Raw genomic sequence first — 9004 nt, 5'->3', positions numbered from 1 at the left:
TCGATCGAAATGCTACGGGTAGTGTTGCAGAATTATCCAAATGGATGATGAACTCATTACGGGATGTTACCGCGCCAGGAAGACCACTTACGATGATCAGTCGTAGTAGTACACCCCACCATTTTCTACATGTAGAGGAGAACCTTCGGATTACTTGTCAACCGAACTGAACTCCTAAGGAATGGACCGCCTTAGCGGAACTTCCAGGCCATTTGGGCCAATTTAAGCTGTGGCCGGCGCTACTCGACCACTTACGCCACTCCTAGTTCAGATGAAATCCATGACTCGAAACGTAAAGCTCGTTTCCCCTTTCCCCAAGTAGAAACTTGTTGATACGGCTCCACCAAGAAGTCGTACCTAGTTGAAAGGAACTCACCGATATTTCCCAGGCGATGCCTGTTAATGGATTAACTTGTTCCAAGAATTTTACTTCCCGAATATGGTAAGTAATCAAAAACTCTTTTACCAAGACAGCAACCTTGTTGCGAATATAAACACACCACCGAGCCGGATCCCCAGGTTTTGGAGCGAGTATTAAATCCCCTTTTTAAAAGGAAGATCTTAAATATAAATAGTTTTGGGATCCGCTCTAACTTTTGAAATCATTTTAAAGACTCGAAACACTTTAAAGATGGTTTGGAGTAAAAACTGATTTAATGAAGTAAATCAGTCCCCAGAATATTTAGAAATGTCTGAATATTATATTTTAAATTATCCCATAAAAATAATCTTTATAAATAATTGAAGTAGAAGTATTAAAACTTATACTTGAAATGAATAGCAAATAATCAAAGATATACTTATACGAAAGTAATATCTTTATTGAATAATCAAAAATAAGTTTGATTATCGACACCTTATTCTTTAATAAATTAAAGAATATATCTCAGCAAATAATCGGAGTCATAGATCCTCAAATGAATATTCAAATCATATTCAATAAATAAATAAAAGGAGTCATAAGTCCTCGAATGAAATTCAAATAATATTCATTAATAAATAAAGTTTAAAGTTATCGAATAACCTTATTCGATTAATAGTTTGGAAACTATAACCATATATATATATTATAATATATATATATCTATATATATCCATATCCATATATACAAGATTACTCGGGATCCTCGACTCCCGTTTTAGAAAATATTTTCACCCTTGGGTCCCTATACTAAGGGTAATATGAAGATACAACTATCCTCTAGCATAGGTATTATCAAATAACCAACAGATATAAATTTCAAGAATATGAACAGGCATGCATATATACCATATCACATGCTACAATATCGCACATTTGCTAAATAACAATCATGCAATATCACAAGATAATGCATATACATACATTACCATCACAACAGTGTAATCGGATAGAATACTTGCCTGAGCGACTTGGGGTGAGAAAGGCTCGGGACGAGTCTGGCAACCTATAAACACCAAGTAAGTTGGAATTAAACCAAATCACTTGTAAGTCTATGCTTTAAACTAACTTAGACTCTAATGCTAGTTTTACGCTCACCGATTCGCTTAAGTCACTCGGGTACCCTCGGCTCCCCATTTTTAATAACTTGACCTTTACGAGTTTTAACGCGATTCCTTCGCGAATGCTTACCAACTGCCTAACACACTTACCATAATGTTTTCACACATTAATTAATCCTTTTTGGTCTTTAACCTACATTCCAAAGTAAGGCGAGGGAAAAAGTTTTCGTTCGTGAAACGCCGTTACTTGAAACGGTCGTTTCTCCTAAACCGTAAATCGGAATCGAACGAACTACATATCAAAACGAAGCTCGTAACATGAGCTATCTAACATGGCAGTGGTCACAATTTAACAGGGGGTTCTCGGGTCCTAATGCTATGCACAAAACAGTCCAAAGAAAATCGGACATTACGACGGCTATGTTTACGCGATTTCCATTTTTAAACTACCCACAATCATCACAAACCATCCTCAAATCCACACTCAAACACCCATCCTTACCACATCATAACAATCCCAAACAATTCAATATTACTCATTCATACATATGCTTAACCTAACTTTAATCATGCTTAAGTTTCTTTAAATCAAAACCACTAAATTATCATTCATTTCACCACCATTCCAAATCTCAACTCTAAACTAACAACAAGATACCATAACATCTTACTCATCAAAATCACTTTATATATATATGAACCTAGGGTTTGAAAGTGGTATACCTTCTTGGATTGGTGGGTGAAGCTAGGAAGCCTTATAAGCTTGGATAGTCTTAAGAAAGCTGGATCTTCAAGAAAACAAGAAAAAACTCAAGTTAAAACTGAAAAACACTATTCATTGTCTTCTCCAATGATTAAATCAAGAAGCTAGAGAAAGAATTTGTGGCTTTAAACTTATGATAGCCATTACTAAGCATAAGGAAGGTTAGGGAATTTTTCTTACCAATTAAGGATGCTTGGATCTTGATTTTGAAATTTGTAGCTTTGAAAATGGCAAAAAGCACGAGAGCAAGAAATGAAGAACAAGCCTTGGTTGATTTTTTGATTTTGATGAAATGAATTGCTAGTTGGTTGGCTTGTTTTTGTTTTCCATTTAGCAAATTACCACCTTGTCCTTGCATTTGTGTGGTCCTAAATCAACACACACCTCCTTCCTTCCATGTCATGCTTAGTCACCCCTATGATGTCACCTCCCTTCCTTGTCTTCTTTCTATTGGTTGGATGCATCACTACCCTTAATCCCTTTGATTAGCTTCCTAATCGTTTGCCTAATGCCGCTGATCTGTTGTACGGTTCGCTTAACTTTCGTTCTCGTTTATCGTTTGAAGGATCATACCCGGATCTTATTACTTAGGTTCCCTGACCTTTCTCAATACATTATATTCCTTTTATGATCCTCTATTATAATCCTTTAATTTAAATCCTTTTTATCCTGTTACCTTATACTCAATTCTCTCCGTATCTTGTGGATTTCCGGGAAAACCAAAGTGTTCGGAATTGGGTTCTGACGATATTACATACACTTATATACTTCATATAGTACTAATAAAATCCCAGATATCCATAACAGAACCCCTACATAGTGTGGCGTGAAGTTTTTCTCATTTCAGCTAAACACTATTCACTAGGGTTACAAAAGTTGAAAAATTTTGGGGTTATTACAGTCTCCCCTCCTTAAAAGGATTCCGTCCCGGAATCAAACAGAAAACAATTGGGGGTACTTTTCTAGCATTGCGCTCTCTAGTTCCCCAAGTCGATTCTTCCATTATGATTCTGCCATAGTACTCTGACTAGCTGATCACCTTGTTCCGAAGCACCTGCTCCTTCTTATCCATCCTTACTGGCTTTCCACGTAAGTTAGATCTGGCTGCATATCCACCTGCTCGTACTCCACTATGTGCCTGGCATCTCGATGATACCTCCTTAGCATTGACACATGGAACACATTATGAATTGTTGCAAATTAGGGGGTAGGGCTAGCTCGTAAGCTAACTTTCCAATCCGTCTTTATCTCAAAAGGTCCAATGTATCTTGGGCTTAGTTTTCCTTTCTTTCCGAACCTCATTAACCTTCCAAGGGGATACTTTCAGCAGTACTAAGTCCCCTACTTCATATTCCTTGTCCTTTCGGGCTAGGTCTGCATATTTCTTTTGTCTGTCTTGGGCTGCCTATACAAGTCCCCTGATAAGATCCACTATATCTTTGGTCCTTTGGACCACTTCGGGTCCGAGCATCTTCCGCTCTCCTACTTCATCCCAGTATAAGGGAGATCGACACCTTCTTCCGTACAGAGCCTCATAAGGTGGCATCCCGATGCTAGCATGAAAGCTATTGTTATAAGAAAACTCGATCAACGTCAGGTGATCATCCCAACTTCCTGTAAGGTCTATTGCACAGACTCTCAACATATCCTCTAGTTCTGGATGGTCCTTTCACTCTGTCCATCCGTCTGGGGATGGTACGCGGTACTCATATTTAACTTGGTCCCCGCACATTCCTGAAAGCTCCTCCAAAATCTGGAGTTTGAACTGGGTCCGGTCTGAGACAATGGACGCTGGGACTCCATGTCGCGTCACTATTTCCTTAAGGTAAATGTCCACCAGTCTATCGCTGTATATCTCTTGATAGGAATGAAATGAGCTGACTTTGTCAGTCGGTCTATAATTACCCAAATGGCGTCGTGATTGGCTTTCGTCCTTGGCAAGCCTACAACAAATCCATCGCATCTGTTCCCATTTCCATTCGGGAATCTCCAGGGGCGCAAAAGTCCACTGGGTCTCTGTGCTCTGCCTTTACTCTTTGGCAAGTCAAACATTTGTTCACCCATTCTGCTACGTCCCTCTTCAGTTGGGCCACCAGTAATATTCCTTCAAATCCCTATACATCTTGGTACTTCCTGGGTGAATGGAATACCTTGAAACTATGGCTTTCATCCAAATCTCATCTTTAAGTTCTTGAACATTCGGAACCCAAATTCGGTAGGAGTTACCTCATTATCCCTTTATCATCTTTCTTAGTATGGATCTCTTCTCAGTCATTGACTTTCCGTCTTCATTCATTATTTTTTCTTGGCAAATCTGATCTTTTCCAATAATTCTGGCTGCATTGAGATCTCAAAAAGCTTTCAGTTCCGGTTCCGGTACCTTACCTCTATTTCCTTTTCTCAAAATCCCTTATCAACTCTTCCGAGGTCGTTATCATTCTGAGTCTTTCCTTTCTACTAAGGGCATCAGCCACCACATTGGCTTTTCCCTGGATGATAGAGAATCTCACAATCGTAGTCCTTGATTAGTTCTAACCATCTCCTCTGGCGCATGTTGAGCTCTTTCTGCGTAAATTGTACTTGAGGCTCTTATGGTCTGTGAAAATCTCGCACTTCTCTCCATACAAGTAGTGCCTCCAAATTTTTAAAGCAAATACTATTGCCGCGAGCTCAAGGTCATGAGTAGGATATCTAACCTCGTATTCCTCAATTGTCTCGACGCATATGCGATAACTTTACCGTGCTGCATAAGCACACATCCTAATCCTTTGTGCGACGCGTCACTATATATCAAAATCTCCTTTTCCATCCGGCAATGCCAATACCGGAGCCGTTATCACCTTTTCTTTAATTCCTGAAAACTGTTCTCGCATTTCTCCGTCCATTCAAACTTCTCTGTCTTACGAGTAAGTCGTGTCAAAGGGGCTGCGATCTTCGCAAAGTCCTGCACAAATCTACGATAGTAGCCGCCAATCCTATGAAACTCCTCACCTCTGTGGGTTGGTTGGCCTTCCCAATTTGAGACTGCCTCTATCTTGGAGGGGTCGACCAATACTCCTTCTTATTGATCACATGTCCTAAAAACTGTACTTCATTCCGCCAGAATTCACACTTCGAGAATTTGGCATATAACTGCTCCTCTCTGAGTATTCCTAGAGCTATCCTCAAATCTCTACATGTTCTGCCTCAGTCCTTGAGTAGATCAAAATATCATCGATAAAAACTATCACACACTTGTCCAAGTACTTCTTAAATACTCTATTCATTAAATCCATGAAGGCTGCTGGGGCATTGGTTAATCCAAAGGACATTACCAAGAACTCATAATGCCCATACCTGGTACGGAACGCTGTCTTGGAAATATCTTCTGGCTTAATCTTTAGTTGGTGATATCCAGTTCTCAGTCAATCTTGGAAAATAAACAGCATCCTTTAGCTGGGCGAACAGATCGTCTATTCTAGGTAATGGGTACCTGTTCTTTATGGTTAGCTTGTTCAACTCTCGATAGTCTATGCACAACCTCATGCTCCCATCTTTCTTCTTAACAAATAAAACTGTGCTCCCCACGGAGACACACTGGTCTTATCATACCCTTATCCAAGAGTTTCCTGCAATTGGATAGCTAATTCCTTCATTTCTAACGGGGCTAACCGGTAAGGTGCTTTTGAAACTGGCGCCGTCCCTGGGGCCAACTCAATAGCAAATTCAATCATTCTATCGGTGGTAATCCCGGAAGGTCTTGGGGGAATACATCTTCAAATTCGTTGACTACTGGAATATCTTGTAAGTTGGGCACCTCCTTCTGTGTGTCCACCACATAGGCTAGGTAAGCCTCACTTCCTTTTCGTAGCATCCTTCTGGCCTGAGCCATGGTCAAAAATTTCTGCGTCTGCCTCTTTCCTCTAAATATAATTTCTTTCTTCCCGGGGATATTTAACTTAACTTTCTTCCCTTACAGTCTATCTGAGCATCGTTGCTAGATAGCGAGTCCATTCCCAAAATCACATCAAACTCCCCTAATTTAAAAGGAATCAGATCAACACTGAAAGATTGCTCCCCTATGCCTATCTCACAGGCGGGGTGAATCTGGTTAACAGGAATAATTTCATGATTGGCTATTTCTACTTGTAAGGGTTCTATCAAGGGTTTAGCCTTAAGTCTTAACTTACGCGCAAAGTCCCTTGATATAAAAGATTTAGTTGCTCCCGAATCAAATAAACATTTGCACTGACTGAATTTAGAGAAAGGGTACCTGCTATCACATCTGAATCTTTCATAGCATCCTGGACTGTCATGTTGAAAGTCCTCGCAGTAGGTGGCTTATTAGAAGCAGCCCTTGCTCCCGAAGCTGCTGGTTTGTTCATTGGGCATTCTCTCTTCCAATGACCTGGGCGTCCGCACTGATGACAATGGTGGTTGGAATGACGGCAGGGGCTACGAAGGGCATTTGTGAGAATAGTGGCCCACTTGCCCACACTTAAAGCAGGTTACTGGCTTTCCTTTACACTCCCCAGTGTGATTCCTTCCACAAGTGTTACAGGTTGGCAATGTGTCGAGACTGGTTGGAATAGGACATTCTTGACTTCTGGCCGCCCTGGCTCACACTCACACTCATTGGTCGCTTAAACCCAGTGTTCTTTCCCGGTAGGGACACTGCTCCTCGATTAAACCTAGTTGGGAAGCTCCTTCCTGCGGACCTCCACCATGCTCATACTTTTCCTCTTTATTCCTTTCTTCTCTCTTTCCTTCTGCATCTGTTCACTTCCGACTTCTACAATCGTTGCTTTTTGCACCAGTGGCATAGTCCGTAAGCTCAAGGATTGCCACCCTATTCTGAATCCATGGTTTCAGTCCCTGCTGAAACCTCCTAGCTTTCTTTTCCTCAGTGCTCACAAACTCCGGCACAACCTTGATAATTCGGTAAATTTCGCTTCGTACTCTGCTACAGACAAATCATTCTGCTTAGCTCCAAGAACTTGAGCTCCATCTGGTTTCCATAAACCTCGGAAATACTTTCCCAGAAACAACTGACTAAATCTCTCCCAGGTTATAATGCATCTGTCTCCATGTTTTTCTTGGCCTCCCACCAGTAGTTAGCTTCTCCTTTCAGAAGGTAGGTAGCAAATACAGTTTTCTGTGCCTCATTACTCAAAATCTCAAAAGATTTCTCCATTTCCTTTAACCATGCCCTTGCCTCAACTGGGTCGGCTGATCCGTGGAACTCAGGGGGCTTAAGGGACTTAAAAGCCCTGAAAGAGTTTGCCACTGCATTGTTACTTCCTTGAGGGGTGGGTTGACGTTCCAAATTCTGTCTTAGGAGTTGCATAAACTGGCCCCTGGGATCCATGCCTGGGTTTGGTACTGGTTGCTCAACCTCGGTTTCTCCTTCTTCAGCCTCTATCTCAAATCCCCAACATCATATGTTTCCTCTTCCTCTCATACAGGGAGTCATCCTGTTCCACATAATCCTCATCTTCCTCTTCACTGTGATCTTGGTTTCTATTGTCCTATTGGCTTCCCTGGTCCTCAGACCCAGGGTTCGCCCTAGTTCCAATCTTTCTTGGCGGCATGATTCTGATAATAATAAAAACATTATTGGGAAAAAATTCACGTTAGGTCACAATCATATACAACATTGTGCCTTGCACAGCTCTTATAATGGGGAGAACGTATATCGCAATTCTATTTTTAAGAAAGTTCTAATACGAGTGCAGTAATAACAATAATAAAACAGTGATCCCGTCACTATGGAACAACTGAAAGGAAACAAATATACATAATGCGAGAGTACATAGTTTGATCTGGTCAAAAGTACAACAGTGCTACAGTCATCTGTCCCAAAAGTGATACACAAGAGTCTATCTTCTAGTCAGAAAAAGGGATGCTATATACAAGTCAACTATCCCGGAAAATTGGCTCTTACTAAGGCCTCGGCTAACTAGACAACAGACTATTCCTCATCATCCTGAATCACACACCCGAACGGGTCAGCTCCCAAACCCTTTCCATCGCACGACGGAAGATATAGTCGGCCTGCCGCCTAGAGATCCTACCATGCCTGGTCCCCTGGAGAGATCTGAGTCTCGCTCGGGGTGAGCCTTATCCCTGTAAGCTCCCTCCTCAAGGATCGGGTATAGAAGCCCTGGTCTCATAGCTCGGGTACGCCTACCCGCCCTCTCTGCATCCAACTCCCTCCTGGCCTCATCCAGTCGGGCCTCGGCAACAGCCACTCGGGTCCTCAAAACATCCTGAACATCCATGAGCTAACGAAAACTGCCTCTGGGCAGGGTCAAGAGGTGGTGAATCTGGAGCCGCTGAGGGTGCCTCCTCGGTCTGCCTAGGCTCGGAAGTATGGGTCTCTGAGCTGTCATCATCAGGAATCCAAGATAGTGGTGGAGGGGAGGGGCTCTGACCACCGGAAGTGTGGGTAAAGGGATACCACATACACTACCATAGATCCAACACGCTCCTCAGCTACTGGGACCTCATCGGGTCCTCCTCATCTTCCTCCATCTCAGCTCCTCCGATCCTCAACATCAGCAATGCCTCATCATGCTCATGCTCGTACATCTCAGGGTCCTCCATCTCAGGCGCCTACACATTAAACGAGCTAAATTACTATCATGATATTTATAAGGGTTCCCGTAAGGGTTTTAGCTGTCAGTACTACTTTAGTCCGACCATGAACTTGGCAAGAGTTCTTATTACTTTGTGAGTTTATCATTTTATCGTCGCATCATCTCTGAGGTTTATAACGCT

The sequence above is a fragment of the Apium graveolens genome, unplaced genomic scaffold (assembly GCF_009905375.1).
Source record: "Apium graveolens cultivar Ventura unplaced genomic scaffold, ASM990537v1 ctg7750, whole genome shotgun sequence".
NCBI lineage: Eukaryota > Viridiplantae > Streptophyta > Magnoliopsida > Apiales > Apiaceae > Apium > Apium graveolens.
The sequence above is the reverse complement of the archived record's forward strand: the minus strand, read 5'-3'. Positions refer to the sequence as shown.